At 37.9% G+C, this 26,488-nt stretch overlaps 1 protein-coding gene across 1 annotated transcript in view; it reads right to left on the reverse strand.

The window, feature by feature from the left end:
- Positions 1–9,611: 9,611 nt before the first annotated feature.
- The window catches only part of LOC150102065 (uncharacterized), a 38,481-nt gene continuing 21,604 nt past the window's right edge, over positions 9,612–26,488 (reverse strand). Inside the window, exon 2 of the mRNA XM_090400430.1 lies at positions 9,612–11,092. The gene's annotated coding sequence lies outside the window, so the exon portion shown is untranslated. The remainder of the gene's footprint in view (positions 11,093–26,488) is intronic.

A 26,488-nucleotide genomic window follows, 5' to 3' on the forward strand; every position in this document is an offset into this window, starting at 1 on the left:
AGCCAAATCAGTTTTAACTGCACACTACAAAGTCCCTTAATTAAGGCATATTTTTTCTTCTTAGCATTCATCCTGCCAACAATAGTAAATCTAAATTTAGATTACCAAGGCACTAAATATCGTCTTCATCTTCTAATTTCATCAGTAGGAGATAAAATGAAAATGATCATGAAATATTTAATGAAATCTCAACATGTTACAAATACACCAATCGAAAAGATGAATCCAGCTGACAATGGTCAGTTTTTAGAAAGAAAATGTCTAAAAGTGGAAGCCCTTCTAATGAGTTTAGATAAGAGTGAAGTTCCAGAAAGAGACACTTCAAGGTGAAATGTTTGTTCTTCTATGGTGAGTTCTGTAGCCAAGTTTTCAAACGAATAAATTTCAAAGATCCTGTTTTAAAAAGTTTAGCGATGCTGAATCCTGAAATGTGCAACTCAGACTGTTTTTACAGTATAATGCCACTTGCTGTACATTTTCTTAATGTTATTGAAGAAAATAGCTATGAAGACCAGGATGGAGAATGGCAACTAGTGAAGACTGTAGAAGCATTGGAAAAAGGTCAAGAATTCATGGTTTTTTGGAATAAAGTTTTTGGAATGAAAAATGCGGTAGAAGAAAAAATGTTTCCTAATTTAACAATAATGTTGTTAAAGCTGTGCTGTGCCTCCCTCATTCATCAGCAGCAACTGAAAGAATATTTTCAGCAGTGACAATCAATAAGAATAAAATAAGAAATCAACTACAAACTCTCTTGATGAATGGACTCCTTTTGACAAAAGAAAAATCGAAACATTCATCAGCTACATATTTTACTATTTCTGAAGAGTTAATTAATTTAGCAAAATCTGCTAAAAATAATGAATAAATACTTCCAGTGTTTTTCTTGTGAGTTGCAAACCCTGTATATATGTAAATAGCATAGTAAAGAACTGAAAATTTAATGTTACATTATTTACATAAAATGTTACATAAAAATCTAGTACTTTTTTTTTTTTTTCAGATTTAGTACTTTTTTTCCTGCATACTGTTATGCAGGAAAAAGTGACCACCCAGCAATAACATATGTACAAAATGTTATTGCTGGGTGGTCACCATGGTTACAAGTAGCTCTGATATTAAAATGGAGAGGTTTGTGATTATTGTTCGTATTGTAAATTAGTGGTATTTTGAAAAAAAAAAAAAAATTAAAAGTAACATTTGTAATGAAAACTGCGACAAGTTTAACTGATCAACTGAATAAGAAAGCAAGAGAAGCTAAAAGTAAGTGACATTAATTAATTGGAATTCGTTAACATACATTAAACTTATTTCGGCACTAAGCATCGTTAAAAGCGCCCTCTCATAGCATTTTACTAATAGCCGCTATTAGTAAAATGAAGTTTATTTAATGTCTTTTTTTCGAGATAATAATTTTTATTCCTTTTAAGTAGATTTAAGGCAATTTAAGTGCTTTACCTAATTCTTAAGTAAGTATATAATATAACATGAAATATCCTGATATTTAAGATGTATAAGTTCTATTTAAAATCTTTAAGTATATAAAGATTTTATATACTTAAAATCTTCGCGTACATCAAGTGATGAAATTATTAGCCTGCGAACTTTCTTGAAGGATGAGAAATATTTTCAAAGAACATTTTGTATATTTGCAAATTGTCGCATTTGAAAGGAAACTGCTTTCGTTCTGCGTTTCATGGAAATATAACAGTCGTTCTTTGTGCTGCAAAAAGTAAGATTTCCTCTTTAAAGTAGCATTTTTGCAGTGTATTTTCCCCTGTATTAAAGGGCTTCACTATGAAAAAGAACCCTTTTCCTTAATGATACACAAAAAAGGCGTTCATTTCCTTATGGATTTTCCCCTCATCGAGATCACTTTTAGTCTCTGATACTTGCGGGCAAAACTTCTGCTTTTCACTGGACAAACCGGTTTGCGTATGTAATAAACAGGTTTACAGTCGACGCCACCAGGAAGCTGCTGATTCTTGGGTTGCGCCCGTATACGAGTCGCCTGTTTTATGATGGAGGCAAAAAAGCATATTTTTGTATTTCTTTTCTTTTTTTCTTTTTTTTTGAAAGTTTACTTACAGGGAGATTTTTTAGGACATGATACCTCAATTACTTAGGAGCCATATGGAGAAGTAAGAAAAGAGCCAGTTATGTATTTGCCTGGATAGCAACATATCGTAAATGCTATTATTTTATGTCAGCTGTTTTTCATATGGAATAAGAAAGAAATTAGTCGGAACACTAAATTAGCTGTGTATACAAGACTGTGTTCAAACCAATTTTAACTTATGGATCTGAGAGCTGGGTCAGAAGTGAAACACTTGACCAAAGACTAGAGACCGCAGACATGAGAGTCCTGAGAAAGATTAGAGGCGTGAACAGATGGCATCAATGGCAATATCATATTAAAAATGAGGATATTAGGAAAGAACTTGACATTGTCAGCATCCAGGAATGCGTTAGCAGAGCTAATCTCAGATGGTATGGTCACTTAAATAGAATGGGAGAGGAAAGATTAGCAAAACAAGTGTTCTCTGCCAGGTTGGCAGGAAAACGACCCAGAGGAAGACCAAGATATAGGTGGATTGATACGGTACAAAGTGCCTTAGACGATAGAAATATAAGATCTGATAATGTTGGTGTCTTGACAAGTAACAGACTGATTTGAAGGAAAATTGTAGATAGGAAGTTAGTAATGATGTAATTTTTTCATGTAGTACTGTCATATCCTGTACACCCCTTGAGGGTACATGGCAGGAATTTGATGATGATGATGATGTTTTGAATGTATATTTTATAAATCTCTTTTTCTGTCGTATGCATGCTATTAATACTCTGAAAATAAGTAGTTAGACGCACTGTGTTTCAGAGAAACCATCGTATTAACGTATGGGCGCGTATTAATGAGATGGACTGGAACTGGAGACTTTTGGAGTGGTGATTACAGAATCATTTATTCAGGTGATGAGACAGCAAAAACTGGAGTTGTCGTGGTTCTCAATAAGGAATGGGGAAGAAGAGTAATCAACTCAGCAAAATGTAGTAGCAGATTGATAATGGTAAAACTAGAAGCAAAACCAACAAATATGATAATAATACAAGCTTACATGCCTACTAGCGACCAGAGTGATGATGAAGTTGAGAGAGTATATGTAGGTATTGAGAATCTAATCAAACTGACCAAGAAAGAAGATAATCTAATTGTCATGGGGGATTGGAATGCAGTCATTGGTGAAGGCAAAGATAGTAGAGAGGTGGGAAAGTATGGACTTGGATGCCGAAATGAAAGAGAGGAGATAGACTTTTGGAGTTCTGCCGCCAATTCAATCTGATCATTACTAATACCTAGTATGAGGTACCAAAAAGAAGAAAGTATACTTGGAAAATGCCAGGGGATATAGGAAGGTATCAAATAGATTATATTATGACAAGAAATAGATTTAAAAATCAAGTAAATTCATGCAAAAGTTACCCGGGAGCTGATGTTGATAGTGACCACAATTTGGTTTTATTGAAATGTAATCTGAAATTTAAAAAGTTGTCACAACCAAGGAAAAGGCCCAAATGGAACATAAGTAACCTGAAAACAGAGGAAAACCAAAGAAACTATAAACAGCAAACTGATGAAAGCATTAAAACTGGAGAGAGGGAAAAGAAAAACATGGAGGAAAAATGGACTCATTTGAAGGATACAATCATCAAGGCCGCCAATGACTGCATAGGATTAAGGAAGAAGCAAATAAAAAAAAACATGGATCACCCAGGACATTCTAGATCTAATAGATGAAAGAAGAAAATTCAAAACCTCCCTAAAGGAAGAAAGTAAAGATAAATATAAACATATAAAAAATATGATAAATAGATTCACACGTCGTTGTTTTCAACAGAGAAAAAAAGACAGAGAGAGAGAGAGAGAGAGAGGCTCAGTACAGTAGTTTACTCTTATTTCAAACTATCAGAATATCAACACCACTTTTAGCATATCAGACAGTTGAATTCAGCTCTGATCCGCCTCATTTCTGAGGAAACGTCTCCTCCCCTCCCCCAAGTGGGAGTTTTGATCTACTTCTTCCATAGTGACGCAGTCCATCTTGGGAGAGTTCATATATTGTAGATACGAATGTGTAAGTGAATGAAGGATATCAGAAATATCCATGCCCAAGACTGGATACGAACCAACAGCCTTTCGCTGGAAATCAGATACGCTAATCACTCGGCAACCACGCCAGCATATCAACCACTTATTTAGCTGCGATATTGATCTTACATCCATATTCACATTATGATGATAGAAATGCAAAACAACAGAAGAATCCTCTTACTACGTCGAGATGAATATGACTCTGTACAGGAAAAGAAATTTAGTGGTATTCTGAACCATGTACCCCTTGTAGATCTTTAGTATATTATACGTAAATTGACCCAGTGTAAAATTGGAGTATTGTGTCTATTTCTAAAACAGTTATTTTTAAATTGTACACAGGTATACATTTTTACTATGATTTTAGGTTCCTCATCTCCTTATTTTTTTTTTAAATCGGTTTTTTTTTTTTTTGCTTCATTTTACATTTCATTTGGTTTTATGATAATTTTGAATTCCTATTTTAAATCTTATTTTATAATTCTCATCATATTTCATTTACCATTTTCACAGGAGTTTTATTTTATTTACGATTTCCATATGCTGAATTCTTCCTTCCCTTTATTTCACTTTTTTAGTATATTTTTTTACTTCAATTTTACTTTAATTTTATTTTGTAATTTTAAACAATCTTAAATCTCATGCCTAAACGACTTTCTTCAAGTGTATCTGAACCCCCCCCCCCCAAAAAAAAAAAAAAAAACGAAAGAGCTATTGCGTTTTAATTTTCAAGAATTCCGTTGTTTTCCAGAAGTGTTAATTCTACGAAGGTGGAACGATGAAATTTTCATTAAATGCTTCCTTCCGTTAATTTAGTTTAAAGCAGCAGTCTAAAGCCAATAAGCTGTTTCCATGAAGGATATTACAAATACCACAAATTTTGTTCAATATGCTACATATTGAATCTTGCTTATCATTTTAGACAGTAAAAGAAAATTTACTTGTGTAGGACCATTTCACAAAAATTCCCAACAACAGAATATTTCCAGGTTCACAATGCGATGGCCAAAACAACTTCAACAATTTTGCATTAGTATTTGCTTCAAAGAAGAGTGCATAAGATTACAGCATCTCAACCAGCACTCGTTTTGGTCTTAATCAAATGCTATTCAAACGCAACTGGACATGAGTGTTAACCAATAGCAAATCCTCCATCTTCTATAAAGCCTTTGATCAATTACGAAGCCGATTCCTAAAATGCAAAACAACATTTCATGTTGTTTAGGAATATAGCGGAGATAAAATCAGTCAACAAGGTCATGCTCTGCACTGTTATTAATTACTGAAGCTACCCTTAGTAGTTTAAGTAAAATTTTTTATATGAGCAACATTCAACGACCTGGAACAAGCATGTCGTATCACTCAGTTATTTTTATCATTTTTATTATATGACACCTGCAAGGAATCCAAGAACTCGTCACAGGAGGGCCCTCTACTCCATTCCATTACACACATATCTCACCGTTATCCCTGTTACTTAATTCTCAAACTACAATCAACGCCATCTACCGCCCATTACCACCAACAGTACTTTTCTGTCTGTAAAGGGCGTGTGTTCTGATGGCCGATTTGTCTATACACGGATTAAAAACCCGAATTTCTGAAAAAAAAAAAAAAAAACCTGCTACCTCCATATGAGTTCGGAAAACTCACCTTTAATTGAAAAAGTCCATATAAAGATTTTTTTTTGTCACGACGAGACAGAAGACGGTGGCCACAGGTTGCACCAATAATTCTGAATAGAGATTTTTGTTTGTTTGATTATTTTTGCTTCGCTCCTGTAAAGCAAGGTTGAAGGAGATCAATGGTAAGCGCTGCATTTGGATATTAGAGGGAATCAGGTGGTGCTAGTAGAATTAATTTAAACAACTGTACAAGGAATTCGCACTACAAAGCATTCAATGCATGATATATGAATGTGAGACAGTGACATTTATTACAGTTTCCAAAGCAGATGGCGTGTTTTCCGGGGTTTCTATCGAACCATTAATTACGTCAACTGTACGACAACAAACGTATAGTGGAAAAACAAGACTGTAGCAATAATTACGTTTTAAAAGAGGTATACCGTGAGTAGATATATCGATACAAAATTAATAACTGAAAAAACTCACGTACAAAGTTTATTTAATAGTATAATTTTCGATTGTATGTCACAGGCATCTTCAGTACATATTAAGCTCAAATTAAACAATAACTGACAATTCCAAAAAGCGCCACCTAAGTAGCTGGCGTAAGATAACTTAGGTGGCGCTTTTTGGAATTGTCAGTTATTGTTTAATTTGAGCTTAAAATGTACTGAAGATGCCTGTGACACACAATCGAAAATTATACTATTAAATAATCTTTGTACGTGAGTTTTTTTCCGTTATTAATTTTGTAGCAATAATTACGCAAAAAAAAAGTGATAATATTCATTTTCAGCTTTGGTATCTTTGTATTTGGTGGAATAATGTACAAGTGGCAGTGACAGCTAAGAGGAAGGAAAAGCAGAAGTGGGATGAGTCAAGAGTGGAAGAGGACAGAGAGGTGTACAGAGAAAGAAAGCAAGAAGCCAAGAGAGTTATGGCACAGGTGAAGGCCAAGGCATATCAAGATCTGTATGATCAATTAGAAACAAAGGAAGGACAGAGAAAAATTTACCAACTAGCGAAATGTAGAAATAAAGCAGCAAAGGACATCTTACATGTGAGGCAGATCAAAGATGCTGAAGGAAGAGTATTATGGAGGGATGTGGACATAAGAAACAGATGGAGAATATACTTTGAGGGAATTTTGAATGAGGAAAATGCAAGGACTCACAGAGAAGATGGGCAGCCTTCTGAGGGGATGGTGCAGAACATCAGTAGAGTGGAAGTGAAGAGGATGAGGAATGGAAAATCAGTGGGCCCTGACAGGATTCCAGTGGAGGCATGGAAGGCACTGGGTGAAGAGGGAATTGACCTGCTGTGGGACCTGTTCATGAAAGTTTGCCAACAGGAAAATATACCTGAGGAATGGAGGGAGAGTACCCTTGTTCCCATCTACAAGGGTAAAGGGGACGCACAAGACTGTAAAAATTACAGAGGAATAAATTTCCTGTCCACACAATGAAAACCCTAGAAAGGGTTCTTGATGGAGGAGATTGAGGAAGGGGGTGGAGATTGAAAAGGAACAATTTGGCTTCATGCCTATTAGATCAACAACAGATGCTATCTTTGGGTTACGGCAGATGATGGAAAAGTTTCGAGAGAAACAACGGGAGCTACATCTGGCATTTATTGATCTGGAGAAAGTATACGATAGCGTGCCAAGGCAAGAAGTCTGGAGATGTCTGAGGGAGAAGAAGGTTCCGGAGATATATGTCAGGTTGGTGCAGGAGATGTACAGAAATGTGAAGACAAGTGTTCGGACCTGTTTGGGACAGACAGAAAGTTTTCAAGTAACAGTTGGCTTGCATCAAGGGTCAGCATTAAGTCAATTTCTGTTTAACATTGTGATGGAGGTGGTGATGGAGGAGGTGAGAGAAGATGCGCCTTGGACAATGTTGTATGCAGATGACATCTTGCTATGTGCAGATTCAAGAGAAGAAGCGGGAACTAAACTGAAAAGATGGAGAAAAGTACTGGAAGAGAGAGAGGTACGAGACTGAGCAGAAGACAGAGTATATGTGTTGCACAGTGGGCGGCGGCCAGGAAACAGACCTGGAGCTGGAAGGAAATGTCATCAGGAAGGTGAGAGACTTTAGATACTCAGGTTCATCAGTGGAAGAAGATGGAGCAGCTGAGAAGGAAGTGGGATGCAGGATACAAGCAGGTTGGAGGAACTGGAGGGAGATGGCTGGAGTGTTATGCAATAAGAGGGTGCCGATCAATATGAAAAGCAAAATCTATAGGACAGTAGTGAGGCCAGCTATGGCGTATGCTATAGAAACTGTGGCCCTGAGGAAAAATAACATCAGCAGGATGGAAGTAGCAGAGATGAGAATGCTTAGGTGGATGTGCGATGTGACCAGAAAGGATCGTCTGAGAAATGACTATGTGAGGGGAACAGTGAAAGTTACGAACTTAGGAGCGAAAATACAGAAGGCAAGGTTGAGATGGTTTGGTCATGTGATGAGGAGGGAAAATGAATATGCGGGAAGAAGGGTCATGCAGATGGATGTGCAAGGAAGGAGGAAGCGTGGGCGGCCAAAGAAGAGATGGAGGGAGCTGGTAGAAGAGGACTTGAGGATGAAGAACTTGGATGTGGTGACAGCCCAAGACAGGAGGATGTGGAGGAGACTCATCATCAACAGTGACCCCACTTAAGTGGGAGAAGCTGCAGAAGAAGTATCGTAGGCCACCATAATTGTCTTTATTTTGTATTTTATTTTTAATATTTATTATTTTTTTACGTAAATATAAATATGTGTAATATACATACAGTTCTATGCATGAGAAAGGGAAAAAAGAAAATCCGCTTGTTCTCCATACCGTGACGACCATGTTAAATGTTTGAGTCAATTCTTTGCGTTAAATGAATTCAGGTGGCCATCTCGTCATTTTTGCTTAATAAAAATAAATAAAAATTATGACAACGCATTTTCAAGGAAAAAGCTTCCTTAATTTTCAAAATGTCCTTCTCTAAACTCCCCTAAGGGAAACAAACGACGCTAATTAATAGCCGTCAACAAGTCCACACTTCCTTGAACAGGAACAGAACAAGGACAATTTTCTTCAACACCCAGTTGCATTAATTTAAGTCACTTTCTTAAAATATCAAGAATATTTTCTTTTAAAGAATTTTCTTTAAGGGATCTTTTTCTGTAGCATATTATCGCTGCGATAGTTGTCCTCACAGATTTCAGAAGACAATCTTATCAGTCAATCCATGGGCATTAATATTTAAAATAAATAAAAACAGCTAAAAGGTTCATCGTGCCATGGCGAGAGTTGAACCTGGGCTTTTCCAATCAAAAAGTGCATATTCCTTCATTTTATCAACTGTGTTATGTTGGAATCATATAAATCTTTTCATTAGAAATCTTTTGTGATTTTATGATGAACCTGTGGAGTTGCTCACGAAACGAAATTGCTCGATCAAAATTTCACATGCCAGCGTTTTTATCCTTCCAACTGTTCATTTTTATAGGTTATGTACTTGAGTAATTTTCCAATCATATTCAAATCATTTACTATTTCTTGCTATAAAAGACAGTTCTGAAAACATAAATAATAATAATAAGAAGAATAAATAATTATTTAGAAATTAAATCTGAAGCGCAATTAATATATTTACTGTTTGAAATCAATTCAGTGCAATTATATATTCAACTTTAGAATAATTTATTATTATACAAATACCTCCTGGAGTTTTGTATAACAATTATACCGAAAATTATGCAAATTAAATAGCAAGCCGTGAAGAGAGAAGTAAATGTGGAATAATATGCTTCAGTGTGAATAATTATTTATTAGTATAATAATTTGGACCAAACGAGTATCTGTTATACCATTTTATTTCATCAAAACATGCACATGAAGGCACTGTGTTAGTTAGTCCCTAAAATATACATATTTCCAGTGGAAAATATAATATACAACAGTAGCAATAGCAAATATATGCAATTATTACTAATTTGTTATTCAAACATCGTTCCTAAATTTGTCCAGGTCGCTAATATACACATGCTAACTAAACTTGGCTGCACCATTCTGCAACAACAGGGGGCGATGAGTTACTCCACGCATGTGCACAGAGTTCATTTCGAAAGACGAACGTGAATGTTACGTGGCAGTTGACGCTCTGAACAGTCATTCATGCCAATAACTGCACGTGCTATGACAACAAGCTGGCGTTTCTTCACTCGCCAATTAAAACTCCTTCTTTTTCAGATTAGTCAATATGGCTTGAAACCTAAGACGGAATGACTTAACAGAGAAAAGCCTTAGTTTCGTATACAACATAGAATAGTTTTTTAAGGTCACGATTAACAGTGACATCATTTTTTTAAAATAAAAGTTATTTTAGCATTCTGCTGCAGTTTTACACATTTGATGCTTAGAAAATTAACGTTTTATTATAGTAATATCATGGTGGAAATATTTGTCAAATCTCGACAAATATTAACGTCTTTTGCACATTTATGTGACGTTATTAGGCTTAACTGCATTATAAGCAAAAGATTCAAGATATGGAATCTGATCTTGAGTATTTTAAATGCATGAATGCTCGTATAGTTTCCTGTTTATTCATTCACTCTTTTGTCCATCACTAACAGTACTATTTCAATTATAATAATATAATAAAATCTTGAAAATGGCTTAGTACACAGCTCAATTTTCATTTGTTATTCAACTTCTACCAAATTCCCATCTACCGGAAATTATAAAAAAATATTTTCACATAAAGTTCATTTCATTTAATTATGGCGTAGCATATCATAAAATGTCTATAAAAACATTAAAAACAACCATAAGCCTTAATCATTTGCATACGACCTTTACAACGATGTAACGCCCTCTGTCGAGAAAAAGCATTTGACAACTGGAGCAGATTATGTTTTATTTTCAAAGCGGAATTGTTCGGCATTTTCACACACACACACACACACACACACACACACACACACACACACACACACACACACACACACACACACACACACACACACACACACACACACACACACACACACACACACACCGCTTTAAACCAAGTTGTAAAAGAAATATCCATATTACAAAAATCCTTATTCCAATAGCCGTTTTTTTTTCCCCTCCTCCAGGCTACGCTGCATTCTTAGGGCAGTGACCCGAGCACAAGTTCCTCTTAAAGATGTCTGTGAACCGTGGAATGCAAGGTGTTCCTGACGATCTGTTTTAATCATCGTAGATGACTGGTACGTTCTGCTGCTTCTCCACGAATATGCTTCTGGTTTTCGATGTCAGATTCACATCGCCTGAAGAAGTAGGAGCTCGTCTGCGGAAAAGAAATGTCCAACAATAGGTTATTAATGCCAGTTAGAGGGGAACCTGTTCATCTGGTAAAATAATCTAAAAATAAGGGTTTTTTTTTTTGACAGTTTGATTAAAACAATGTCATTAATATTATTACATATGAATAACAGGAAATACAGCAAGAAAGAATGATATCAGTTCATAGCAATACATGAACAGCAACTTATTAACGACAGTAAATAAATTAATAAGTTAATAACAATAAATGTTACGATACATTAAATGTAAAATTATTATTTTTTGGAGGAATGCCCAAAGAAACGCAAGTATAAAAATAGGATCATCGTCCTTAAACTTTCTTTTGATGACGTCACGGGTCAATTCTTGGGTGTTCAAAAAGCCAGTCTTCTTTCCGGGTTCCCAGGATAATAATAATAGACGTACCATTTTTGGACCACCTTCTCAGCTGAGTGGGTTAAATAATGCGCGTGATTCCTGACAGTACGTTTCTTTCTGTTGAAACTATTAATTATGTCAGTATTCTGCCTTCGGCCCAGCCTTGTTGTTTCTTGTTCATTTAATTACATGAAACAACAGAGGAACTGTGCGCATGGCAACTGATTACGCATCCTGTTGTCTGTTGAAAGGAAAGATGAAAAAAAAAAAAAAAAAAAATCCCAAATGGCTGTTCGGGCACATCAAAACGGAAACTTGCCCTTGTACTGTAACAGCAAAAGTCTTTTTTTTTTCTTTTCTTTTTTTTTAAATGTTGCAGCAATTAAATATTACGAAAACAGAACTAAACGCAACAAGAAATGTCTTTTTTTTTTTCAAATGTTGTATTTTAGGCTAATAAACAACAATTGCTCTTTATTTCTTAAAGAATGTCGAATATGCAATGACTAAGTGCAAAGGAAAAAAAAAAAAACAGTGAGAAAGAAATTGGTTTCAAAACGAAGCGGTGACGTGATCGAAGTTACTCATCTATTTATAGATGAATTACACACAAGACTGCATAGCCATCCAAAAAAAAAAAAAAAAAGACGCGTGCCATTTGCTGGAGGTAAGGCAGGGTAGCGAAAGAGGAGGGAAAGGATTCTACCCATACTGGCTACTGCTTTCATGAAAATTATTTCGACAGTCGCATGATAGCTGTTTGCGCTGATTAATTACTCTTCCTCTTTATTCCATCTGACTCTCTCCTCTGGAACAATCCTCCTCATGAAGGGATCCCCCAAAATTACATCTTTCCAAGAAAAATGTCAGTAGGATTCTTCTTACTCGACCCTCACATAGATACACCCTGCACACGGTACTATAATAATATGATGTGGTCTAAACAAAGCCTTGTACATCGGAATGACCATATCCTTATCTCTACTTGTCAGTATTCTTCTTCTTAGTATACTGGCATTTCTTTGTGCTGTTTTTATCATTTTCGTAATACCTTGAACTTCAATTCTCTATCCATTAATATCCCATGATCCCTCTCTTCCTCCACCTCCTGTGATGCAATGTTTCCAATATGATGCAGAGCTTTACAATTTTGAGATCCAAGGTGCAAAATCTTACATTTATTGATGTTAAATTGACAACATCAATTGTCAGCCAACATGGCCACTATTCAAATCTCTCACCAGTATATCTACATCATTCTTAATAACTTTTCCCAATTTAGCATAATCTGCAAACAGCTGAATATCCGCTTGCAAATCACTGGCAATATCATTAATAAAAAATAATTATTTTCATGCCAAATTTGTTAGAGCTGTTATGCAATTTGAATTTAATTAGAGAATCCTGGAGACTTGCAGTGGATGTGTTTAGGAGTACAACAGGATCCCCATAAAGCAAAGACCTAAGTTTGACATTTCTGATTCTAATATCAGATTTAATGACACTTTCTTTCATAATGTAATCCATATAGATGATGAATAAGAGTGGAGATAATGTGCATTCTTGTCCTGTGGGACTCCACTGGTAACTCTCCTCCTCCTCCTCAGAGACATGGATCCTCTATACACCACAGCTTGATATCCATTGGAAAACTAATTTCTTATCCTGCCAACTGATTTTACAATTCCATTCGCTGTGACTCATATGCAGTTTATTATGTGGTATCATGTCAAATGCCTTTCCAAGATCCATGAGTATCACCGTATAGGAATCACCCATGTACAGAATTGAAGTCATCTTATTATAAAATGTAAGTAAATTTGTAAAACAAGACCTCCTTTAACAAACCCATGTTGACCTCTATACAGAATCTTCTCCTTATCCAACCAATCATGCATTCTGTTCCTAACCAATCTCTCCAAGAGATGCAAACAGGTGCATGCAAATACAAACAGATCTATAATTTAAAACATCTGTTTGGCTTACACTGTTTTTTGTTTTGTAATTTTGCAATGGAACAGTCTTGCCCTCTTTCCACTCATTGGAGATTGTTGAGGTCACGACACTCTCATTAAACAACGAAGCCAATGAAAGTGTCAGTATCCACAACACGTGGTGAAATTCTATCCAGTCCAGTAGCCTTATTCACATCAAGATCATTTAAAGAATCACAGGCTTCTACTTCATTCACCTTCAAGGAACTATTACTGATTCCTTAACTTCCTGTTCCCTTAGAATAGTATCATTACCATTCAGTATAAAAAAACCTTAGCAAAATGATCGCTGAACAACTCCACAATAACATTTTCCTTGGTCGCCCATCTCTATCCAGCAGCGACACCTTCCCATAACCATTCTTTCCCTTACTAGCTGCATAATAGAAAAACTCCCTGGGATTTATCTTAGCCTGTTTCGCTAATCTCCTCTCATACTCTAATGTTGCCTTTCTTGTTATACGTGTCACTCTTCTTGTCTGCACTTTATAGATTTCATTTAACGGTTCACACCTCCCAACTTTATATTTTTTCCATAATCTTCTCTTCTGCAATTCCTGCTTAATTTCTTTATCCATCCATTTAACACCAATTTTGTTAATCCTTTTTGGTTTAGGCACACAGTCTGTTATTGCCATCATCAAATACTTCTTAATTATGATCCACGCCATATTAATCTCGTTTCGTTCGAGTACTTTTACCCATAGAACTCCTTCAAGTTGTTTTCTGAGTTTTCCATAATCTCCTGCCTTATAGTTCCACATGCGCTCTTTTATTTTGGATGTCTCTGCATGCTTTCGCACCTCCCCAGGGCAGGACTACACGATCACTATCACAAACTGGTGACAATGTTGATACCGTGTTGACAATTACATAATCCAACGTTATTACCGAATCTGATTCATTTTGCCCACGGGTTCCTTCCATCACTCACTTTATGCGATAGTGATCCCTTCAAATCTCAAGAAACTCTTTTTCCTTCCTCCCATAAGCTCTTTCTTTTTCCCAATTTATATTTTGAAAATTGAACTCCCCCATTATTATAACCCATTGTTCACAAACCAAACTAATTTGCCTCTACTTTTCTTTCTCATCTCGTTCATTATTCTCAGGTCTGTGACACATCATCCCAACTAAATATCTCCATCTAGTAATACTTCTTTCACACCACACACTTTCAAAATCAATCTAATTTTTACCCCCTACTTCCACAGACCTACATGGACACAACTCATTTGCTATCATCAGAAATACATCCCCTCCTTTGTTATAATTTCTGTCTTCTCTAAAAATACTTTGCCTATTAACTTCAGTTCTACTCAAGATATCATTTCCGTCAACCTTGTTTCCGATATTATCTGAGGCTGGACTGTAATAACCAATGCTATAAACTCTTCTGACTTATTCCTAATACTTCTCGCACTGGTATATAAACAGAGGAAGGTATTTTTAAGTTTTATCCTTCCTTTTTCCCCCGCCTCCCTATCACTGTTATTTCTGACAGCCATTCTTCTTCTTTCCCATTCTAATAACTCTCGTTTCCCTGATCTAATACCCACATATTTTCATTAAACAGTAACTTCTGTAGACGTTTACTACCGTACTTATTTAAATGCAGTCCATCCTGGGCATATAATGATTTTCTCCCATCAAACTCATCACATACATCTACAGAATCATCAAATGCTCTCTTTCTACACATTCTAGCTACCATTTCCATCATCAATGCCCTTTATGTAGACAGCACACTGACTATCCTAGCACCCTTACTGTTTAATCTGACAGTCTCCAACATCTCCCTGAAATCCCTTGCCACGCGATTTTCGCTGCTTCTCAAATCATTACAATCCCAACCATTACAATCATTTCATCGACATTCTCTTTATAGCTGTAACCACACAATCTAAAGGACCTCTCGGCAAACATTCTTTAAAGATACTTTTGCTTTTTACTTTGCGAATCATCGCATCCCCTAGCATTATTTTCTTAACTTTTCCCCTCTGTCCTTTTCCTCCTCTGTCTATTCATTTCTATCAAATTCATTTTTTTCATTCTAACGCCCAAAAATCTCTTCTCCGAACCCTGAATCTCATTCTGTGTTATCCGCCATGAGCTCCGGATTTCTCCAAAGTTCTTTAAAATCTCAGTTCCACCCTTCCGCGAGGGAAAAACAGAGATGTACTGTCACCTAGTTAAACTTTGCCCACTAAAATCCTTTGAACTACCTTGCTCGGATCTGACAAACCGATAGTTTTTCTATTACTTGGTTTTTGTATATTTAAGAGAGAGGACTTGGATGCTAGCGCCAGTAGAATCACTTGACTTAGAGGTCTTTTGCTTTTTAATAAAATGTTTCTTTATACTGATATAAAAACATTTAATGGGATATTATTTTATTTTGGTATGCTTACTCGCAGAATGGAAAACCGCAGCCTAAGTTGCTTTCGCTGACTCCGGACCTTCGCATAGCAAGTGTTAGCTCTAAGCCTCTACATTGGCATAGCGAGACGGGTTTAAACTCTGCCAAGGATGAAGATTCCTTATTTCACAAACGAATTAAACCACCTGTTCTGTTTTTCGCTCTACTTGCTTGTCGTAAGTAGTTTGCAATAATGCTATTGTTGATTGGCATGAATCTGGTGTTTAGGTCGTGACCTTACATGACTGTCTAAATCAGCGCTTCCCAAACTGTGGGCCGCGGCTCTCTTGGGGGCAGTAGGTTTTGTTGAGGGAGCCGTGAAATAATGAAAACAAATTTAAAATGTTTTAAGACTAAGTAGATTTTTTTATTTTAAAAGAAACGTATTTAACTTTTATTATTTCTTTTTTGTTATTTTTTATATTTTAATGGAAAAATTCACACATTGGTGTTGGTTCACAAACTTTGCTTCCTGCGTATTTCGGCGCTTAATGAATATTAGTAGAATTCAGTTATATGCTTATTCATATGTTTCATTTCAAAGCAGTGGTTAATTGTATTTACTTCGAATGCTCTCCAGGGAAGCTCCAAATCTTCTTGTCCCTTTCATCACGCGTTCGTAATCAGGGACTGTTGATATTGACTTTATATACATATCAAAATTTGTTTTATATTATCACTGTCATCCGAGCTAGTTTTCTGTTACCAATAAAAGTTTCGCATATACTTCACACATGAAAAAAAGCTTAAACAAGTTCATATGGGGAGATAGTAACTCGCTTGCAGTGGTAAACAACCCGCTCTCCCTAACAGCCACTATACTGCAGAGGCAATAAAAACAAGTACTTTTATTATGCCAGTGAATAAAGTACGAGGAGTCTGTGTAATATATTTCTCAACAAATAGTGCAATTAGAGACAACTGGGATAAATACACACTAATTAATGAATCACATGTCCCCTCATACAGAAACTATGCTGTATATATAGACTGAAACAAAACCCATATGTTGCATGGGCAAACACGGTATCTAACGAAAAACTATTGTTATTAATTAGATGTGTTTTCACATATGGAATTCGGTTGAAGAGAGTTAGCATTTCAACTCAATTGTCAGCTATGCTTTTATCTTTCGGTTGCGCGTTCTTTTGTTAATACCGCACCAATCATATGCACGTTTTATTAACCTGCCTTTACTGTCTGTTTCGCGTTAGGCTTAATTGCCGTAAAGGGAGAAAAGTCACAAAAAAGCAAAATGTTCCTGGTCCGGGGATTCCCTTATTCAGGTAATATTCACTAATATCATGTTATCAGTCTGTGGTGTGCCAGTATCGGTAAGTGGTGATATTATTTGATCTATTCTACGTTAAAAAAATTTAACCCTGAGATGGATAAGTGGCTGATAAAAAAATAAAAAAATTCCCGCGAACAATCAGAAGCAGAAACAGACTCAAAAAAAAAAAAAAGGACAGTATTTCATATTTTACCAGAACAGCCGGCATCATCTTCAGAACCAAACGGTAAGAGGCAAAAAATGTAATATATGCATTTGATTTTTGCAATATTCGCTGTGCATGTTTTGTATTGAATATAAATACAATAAATATTATAATAATATATCTCTCTATTAAGATTTTTTTTCGAGGGGGGGGCCATGAAATATTTTAATTTTTGCAAAGAGGGCCCTGACATCCAGAAGTTTGGGAAGCACTGGTCTAAATCCTGTCGTATTACATCCTTTGTTGTTAGCAAAGTATATTAGGGGGGAAAGGGCAGGTCATTTTTTTTTCCTTTTGTGTGAGGCCTGAGTTTCTAGGGTGCTATGTTTGAAGAGGAGCTAATAAATTTGACCAGAGCAAAATAAAGTGTGAGGAGTTTATTAACCCTCTGAATGTTAAAATAAAAACCGAGCAAATTAACACTGAACGAGTGTAATCTTTCTTAGTACTACTGCAGCCTTTGATGTGCAGTGGCAGCCAACGAAGTTTTCCTTTCCCATGCATTCCTGCATTGAATTTCCCCTCCCTCCCATTAGGTACCAGTGGGAGCTATATAAGAAGCCAAACAACTCAAATTCGTTTCCCGCTGTATCACGATAATCCATATTCATGACAGAAGATGGCAGCACATGTAATTTCGCATTCTTTTTTTTCTTGATGTATTAGCAATTTCGGTATTCAAATAACAAGGAAACACGTCTGCATATGAAAGAAGGCATTTTCTTTTGCTCCTCTTCAATAATGCAATGTTTACATACATTGTGATATGTCTAAAGAAATTACAATAACAGTGATTCATAAATGGTGGCATCTCTACTTCATTCACTGTTCCAGATGACAGTCGGACTTTGTTTGAACACTTCCTTATTAGACTTCGCGACTGAAAGAATTCATCGAACAGCCAATAAACAGCGGCTATTGCAGCCCTTGCATAATGAGCTGTATCAGCGTGGGAGCCGAGATTTATTCATGTGGAAAGAAACGTGCTGCCATCAGCCGCAGAGCATCATGGGAGCCACGTTGTTGTCCTGTATCGGTCTTTCAGTGCAGATGGTTATAACAGAATTGGTATTGTTGCCATCATAAATGTTCCGGGACTTGTCGTGGTGTGAAATGTTTCTTGGCATTCCAATTTGGTATTCGCAATGCAGTCGAATTTTGTTCCTTCCTAGAGAGGTATTCGGGTTTTATCTACACCCTGAAGTTTTAGTTAATGAAGACATTCCCATGTGTTGGACGAGATCAGAATAAGCAACGCACCCGATAAGATCCAACTCACAACAAAAACCGGTATTAGTCGGCCAGAACTATGCGGAAAACAAAGTTGAAGATACATTTGCGACTCCCTCCCCTCGGCGATTTCGACATATTTCAGAAGACGATATCAGTGCGGTGTGACACGACAATGCCAAGGTTTCTTGCGCCCATTGGCAGTTTCCAAGTCGACTTCCTATTTAGATACACTCAATTTCTTCTTCTAATAGCTCGACAGCTTATCATGGCAGCACCGAGTGTCTAAGAGTGTAAACGCCGATTGGTGCGTAAAAAATGCAACTCCCCCCCCCGCATACATGGCTTCCCCTACTCCCAAAACTTCAAAGAACGTGAAAGAATAAATCAGAAGGAATTAGAATGTTGATATTTGCGTTCGCTTTAGCTGCGTCATGTGAACAGTCATGCGTGAAAGAAAAACAATTTTCTTGAGAAAGAAAAAAAAAAGTACTCTGTTTTCAACATCACCAAAGTGATGTTGTAAGTATTTGTATCCAGTTTTACGTGCAACTCAAAATACATGCCGCAGTACCTTAAGCAGTGTTTTGTTGGCAACAAAAGGTGACTTCTTGGAGTGGCACAATCTTATAGGCAAGAAAAGGGCTAGAAACCCGCATTTTTAAACGAGTACCAGCAGTCTACATCACATGTATATAGTAGTTACTAGAAATGAAAAAAAAAAAAAAGGAGGGTTCTTGAATACGTTACGATTGAGCGCTATTTTTAATCGTATTTTGATGCACATTTTGAAAATACGAGCGTTGATCAACAACAAAAGCCGCATTTCACCCTTCACTCGTTCAAGGAAAGAAGGAAGTTACCATCAAAGGAAGGAAGGAACTAAAATATCTTTAGTTGGAACTCCAATATTTCAGATATTTCTGTTGATTGTCGTCAGTTTATTTTACTCATCAGGAGGAGTGAGTTGGTAAGAGCTGGATCATTAATAAGTCTAACTGCTCTCCTCTGTATTGAGTCAAGCATTTTGAGGGAGATTTTAGGGGGCCCACCCCATATGTAAGAGCAGTATGCTCTCGCCTCACAACTGCTTGGAAAGAAGTCAACAGACGCCATAGTGTGAGGAACAAACAGCCATTAAGATGTAGGACCTCCTTTCGCTGCGATGACTGCAGCAATCCTACTGGACATTGTCCACAAGCATACGATAGCGATCGATGGAAATATTGGACCATTCTACCTGTAGGCATGTAATGAGATCCTGGACTGTTGTCAATTGTTGTCCGTTGACTTCACCTGACACTACAGTTCGTCCTACAGATGTCCACAAATCACGCAGTTACAGCGGCAGCCTTATGCCACTGTGCATTATCTTGCTGAAAGAGACAAGGGTCGTTTCCCTAGAAACATCACAAAGTAGGAAGCAAAAGGTATTTGAACATTCTGGAATGTTCGGATACCTCTTGGAGTTCATTTTTCGTGGCACCACAAACAGCGGTCCGAGGCCAAACCAGGATAAACTGAACCCTATCATCGCACCGCTATCTCCGAATTTAATAGTTGGGGTTATGCACTCTGGTAAGAGACGTTCAGCGGGCATCCGCGCCCGTCCATCTTCTCGGCAGAGTGTGTGGAGTGATTCGACGCACGCAAACACAGCTTTCCAAGCTTCTACGTCCCACTGTACACACACTCTTTGCACTACTGAAGACGCAGCTGAATGTTGGTTCAGGAAATGTGGGCTTCGGTCGTACCATGGAAACTCATGGCGTGAGGTTCATTTCTGAATGTTTTTCTGCAAATTCGTCTTTTAGTCGATCTCCAGAACTTAGCATTCAACGTGTCCGCTGATGAATGGCGGTTTTTATATCCTTCGTAGCAACCCTACGGTGGGGTTATCTGGACCGAAGTGGACGACCCACAACAATCACCGGACGAAGTTATGGGTCGGTGAGTGTTGTGAGTCGTCCACTCCGGTAGCATTTGCATGACTCCTGTGCCTCCATCTCAGTATGGTATGGCTGATTGTTGGGGTGGGATGGCCCAGTTCGTCAACGGTTTTTGGAACAGTAGGTCTGCAACACAACATCCTATCACGACTCCTCTTTCAAACCCCGTCAGTTCCCTTCTCGCAGGCATTTCATCAAAACACAGTTACACTGACTTTTTTTTTTTAATCAGCAAAAGCGTTTTGGAGATTCCGAGATTCTAAATCCAACCATTAGTGAAGAATGTCATCTGTTTTCCTATAGCTAGCGTCGAGAGAAGCTGTCACATATTGTAGATGGTCGACATTTCGATACTGATAGTAGTTTTCTACAAAATATTCTCCCGGATATTTTTGAACAGCCATCGATTAGCAGTAGAAAACAAATATCGGACAGCTGAGCAGATAAACACCTTTTCGCCTTCATTGCACAGTCTTTAACCTTCATACTGGTATAACGGTGTACGCCCAGTGGCCAAAATATTAGAGACGTCTCCATACTAAACGGAATCCGCTGATTCCGTTGAAATTTGCGTGTGTGTGATAATGGATAAAGGTCGTAACTTCGAATGGATATCTCAGAAATCATTGCTTTGCTATGATTACCCAAAGTAACTTGTCTCCAGTATATTGAGGTGGGTGTAATAAATGGAAAAAGAAAGCGAAGTCGAGAGTGGATGGAAAGAACATTCATGACCAGTTGGGAAGTCTGCAACTGGTCACATGATTGCACTTTACAACCAAGAAATGTAACACACACACACACACACACACACACACACACACACACACACACACACACACACACAAGAAACATGAAACAAGCAACCATGGCTTATTCTTTTATGTAGATGGATATGGCGACAAAGGCGGCAGTAGGAAAGTGATGGTTTGGGATTTGTCTTCCTGATTGACCTTCGGCTCCTTCTTGATATCAAAGTAGAAACGATGCAGTTTATCTGAACATCAGTGTCGATCAAGTATACTCATTCCTGTTGGCCACTTTCCCTGCCTGTGAGGGACACCCTCAACGGGATTACATGCCAAGTCACGTGATCAAGAATATTTTACTTTAAACGTAAATAAAACATTATTTAAATATTGAAAATGATAAAATTGTTTGCAGGGCTGAAATAATTTTAATTACAGCGACGTGTTTTTAGATGCGTTTCACATAAACCAGGAGGGTTGCTTTCATTTGTGGTATTTTGTTTGGATATCAAATATCAACCACTGTCATGGCGCGTGTTTAATTGGTAACTTCGTGCAGTACTCATAACCTGGAAATCTGAGTACCATAATTGAATAAAATTTCATTTAATGCTTGTATCCAAAGGTAGCTTAAGTAATTCGAGATGTTTTCCCAGCTTCGTCACAAACCTACGGCTATGGTGCGCGTGTAAGAGAACTTTGGCTTTGGGATTTTATTAGCATTTTTCAGCGTCAATCGTGTAGGTAGTTACGCCTGAAAATCTAAGCGCCGACCTACCGATCGACCCTTCTCCTCCTGGCACGACCTTCGACCTTCTCTAGCTGATGAGGAAACATCTCAAGAATGTCTCCGGCGGGAGTCCTACCTACGGAAGAAGAGAAGGTGTAACAAGTGATGCCTCAAACGTTAATGTTGGTATTTGGATTTGCATTTGTTCTCCTCCTTTGGGATTTCTTTTTAATTCACACACACAGGCTGGATGGAAGAATGAACTGAGGAAGGAAAAAAGTTGTTTACTGCATCCACATTAAGGTTCGTTGTATCTTTTCACAATGCAATGAACGTTCCTAAGGGAGGAGGGTGAAAAAAAAAACATCATTCCGACCAGTATAGGCATTCCTGCCATGAGCGCCATTGGACTACCAGCGCAAGAAATGAATAATTGTAAACACAACCCCCACCGGTGGTAGTTTCGAACGCAACCCTCCTGTGGGGACCGACCTATACCACACATCAACTGTCAGGTGGTGGCGCGACTAATCGACGTTGTCCCCCAGGTGGCGCGCTATACTTGCCATAAACACACCTTTGGCTTCGTGATGCTAGACCACCAAGGGGGATCTTCGCAGCAGAATGGGAAGGGGGGAAGAACTCCACATTTACTGTCACGCACCAGCCCACTCGATCCGTAATGAGCACCAGCGAACCTACCTTCGTTGTGGCAAACCTCTGTGTGGAGCTTAAAATTCTCGTGTCAGAGAATCACCCCTAATTGGGAACACGGGTAAATCTGAACTAATGACCCTGACATCCGGAAGTCGTGGTCGGGCAACACTTCGCCTCTCTTTCCCTCTTATCCGATGCCTATGGAGTCGTCGCAGTCAGGTAACAACACTGGAAACTTGCTCGAGTCTTAAGCCTTTCAATATTTTTATCTAATTTCACTGAAAGACTAATATTGGTTGTCTCGTCTCCATATTTGGAAATAAATTCACTCACACATACTAACTACCTAATAAATAAAACAGTAACACTGTTCCCTTCCCATTAAAGCCGTCAATGAAACTTTACTGCTAAACAGTGGCGCACCCAGAGGGGGAGCCAAGGGGTCCGGGCACTCCCCAAAGAAAAGGAAAAAACACTAGAAAAATTTCCAAAAATCTTTTCCTAATTAAAATTCATTTTTTTTATTTATGTTGTGTGCTACTTATGAGTTAGCGATCACTGCAGATGCTCAGTCATAGGTCGTATGCGATGTGTAGTGTGTATTCGCAAAACGTCTACTCAACTCGGCCCCCCCCCCCAAGGTTAAATCCTGAGTGCGCCACTGCTGCTAAATAATATTTCAAACATGTAGGATTCCAGCTGGCATTAGCATAAGAGTGGAATAACTGGGATAGCTAACAACTAGGAAAACAGTTCACTTCTTATTCCGGTTCACATGCTCAAGATATGTCTTACATCCGTTTGACGCATTAAGACGCCAGTTTTCAAACTGTGTTCTGCAATAGATTGCTCACGTATAACATATAAGAAGCCACTTACGTGCATACTCGACGGAAGGGGTGCTCCGCAAGATATGAAGAACCTTTATCAGAAATTTTCAACTGAAGGTGAGTTAGTCGGTCTCATACGGTGGGGGTAGGGTTTGTTCGCTCGGAAACTCGGATTTTTCTTCCCTTAAACCAGCACAGCGAACACAAATACTTAAAAAGGCAACGGGGAAACCATCTTGTTCTTAATGATTATTCCCTTGTAAAGTAGCATGGGTAGCTACCCACTGTTAGCTAGAGAGAAGAAGGTGGCGATTGGGGGGGGGGGGGAAGGAAGTCCTTTTGAAATGTCGAAGTATGTTTCAACGAATTATTTTACCTTCAAACTGCTTTGTGTATGAAGTATTCAAATAATCCTGAAAACTCTGGCCTTACTGCCGAAACGTTTAATGCAGGACTACCATGCGTAGCCCAAAGATCAGATATTGGAGGGGAAGGGGGGGGCATAGTAATGACTTGAGTAGATCCAGGGAGAGCAATCAAAGAGATTTGTAGAGTCATCAATGGATCCTCTCTCGCATGCAGTAGATGCTTAAAGTTTTCGAAACATGAAAATACTTCATTCGGAAAAGAAAAATTTAGAGATAGATAGATAGATAGATAGATATTTTTTTTATTTTTTATTTAACTTGTTAAAATAAACATTACACGATAGGCAACAATGACTATTTACATATTATAAGTATATATTTACAGAGAAAGTAAAACATTTTCCTTTCTGGTGTACAATAGAGATATAAATGAATATTCAAAATTAACAGTTCAGTTTCAGTCTGAGTTATCATTCAGATGAAGCACATTGTCGTCGTCAATCCAGAAGAGGGTACCAGTTGGATTCCACTCCTCTAGGAATTTCGCAACAGTTCTTGTTTCTTTGAAGTGCTCAAGTTCCAATAGAAGCCTGCTTTTTAGTTTCCGACGGAGGATGTGCATGAGGGTTTGTGCAGTTTCAGTGATGGATGGGTGCTGGTTACTTCTTGTCTGTTTTAGGTAAAAGCTGTAGATGACGGCCTTAGCGCAGATGAAGATGAAATTGCATGTTCTGTGTCTGTTTTCTTCTGTGTGGACTAAATTCCAGTAGTCTTCTTGGCTGTGTGTGTAGTTACAGGTGCTAGAGGAGGTATTCAGGGCATAGGTGATTATCACTTTGTTTGCAGGGCAGGTCAGATATGTGTGTTCCAAGGTGCCTGAAACGTCACAGAATGGACACAGATCCGTTTCTCTTAGCTTAAATTTGTAGAGCTTTGAAGGAGTTGGCAAGATGTTATGCCATAGTCTCCACTGTATTTCGGAATCTGGTTTGGCACATTTTGATTTATATGGCAGATCCCACTGAAAACTGTGTGGTATATGCAGCCTTGTAGATGAGAGTGTTAAGGCTGAATATAAGAATGGAGAGGATGGAGACACTGAAATGAGGAAGTGGTATATTTTCTTGTAGTTGGAGGGATGAATTGGAAGTGAGGCTTCAGATTGTACAAGATGAAATATTGGTCCCGAGCAGTTTCTAGAAGGAATACGGATTTCCTGAGCTGTAGCGATATCTGGATAGGCTTTTATAATGGAGGCTTGCAACTGTTGATATTGCTTTTCAGTTTTTGGGTTATTCATTGGTAGGCTTGTGAATGCTTTCCACTTTAGGGTGTGGGTTAGGAGGTCTCCTATGACTCTTATTCCTGCCCAGTTCCATGTAGGGAAAAGGAAAGGCTGGCCAGTTGTGAGACTTGTGATGTTTTTGTTTGAAAATTTTGTTTGAAAATAGATAGATATATTTTTTTTTTATTTAACTTGTTAAAATAAACATTACACGATAGGCAACAATGACTATTTACATATTATAAGTATATATTTACAGAGAAAGAAAAAAACATTTTCCTTTCGGGTGTACAATAGAGATATAAATGAATATTCAAAATTAACAGTTCAGTTTCATTCTGAGTTATCATTCAGATGGAGCACATTGTCGTCGTCAATCCAGAAGAGGGTACCAGTTGGATTCCACTCCTCTAGGAATTTCGCGACAGTTCTTGTTTCTTTGAAGTGCTCAAGTTCCAATAGAAGCCTGCTTTTTAGTTTCCGACGGAGGATGTGCATGAGGGTTTGTGCAGCTTCAGTGATCGATGGGTGCTGGTTACTTCTTGTCTGTTTTAGGTAAAAGCTGTAGATGACGGCCTTAGCGCAGATGAAGATGAAATTGCATGTTCTGTGTCTGTTTTCTTCTGTGTGGACTAAATTCCAGTAGTCTTCTTGGCTGTGTGTGTAGTTACAGGTGCTAGAGGCGGTATTCAGGGCATAGGTGATTATCACTTTGTTTGCAGGGCAGGTCAGATATGTGTGTTCCAGGGTGCCTGAAACGTCACAGAATGGACACAAATCCGTTTCTCTTAGCTTAAATTTGTAGAGCTTTGAAGGAGTTGGTAAGATGTTATGCCATAATCTCCACTGTATTTCGGAATCTGGTTTGGCACATTTTGATTTATATGGCAGATCCCACTGAAAATTGTGTGGTATATGCAGCCTTGTAGATGAGAGTGTTAAGGCTGAATATAAGAATGGTGAGGATGGGGACACTGACATGAGGAAGGGGTATATTTTCTTGTAGTTGGAGGGATGAATTGGAAGTGAGGCTTCAGATTGTACAAGATGAAATATTGGCCCCGAGCAGTTTCTAGAAGGAATACGGATTTCCTGAGGTGTAGCGATATCTGGATAGGCTTTTATAATGGAGGCTTGCAACTGTTGATATTGTTTTTCAGTTTTTGGGTTATTCATTGGTAGGCTTGTAAATGCTTTCCACTTTAGGGTGTGGGTTAGGAGGTCTCCTATGACTCTTATTCCTGCCCAGTTCCATGTAGGGATAAGAAAAGGCTGGCCAGTTGTGAGACTTGTGATGTTTTTGTTTGAAAAT

This window comes from Typopeltis vanoorti, chromosome 11 (genome assembly GCF_054136105.1).
Source record: "Typopeltis vanoorti isolate ZY-2024b chromosome 11, IOZ_Tvanoo_1.0, whole genome shotgun sequence".
NCBI lineage: Eukaryota > Metazoa > Arthropoda > Arachnida > Uropygi > Thelyphonidae > Typopeltis > Typopeltis vanoorti.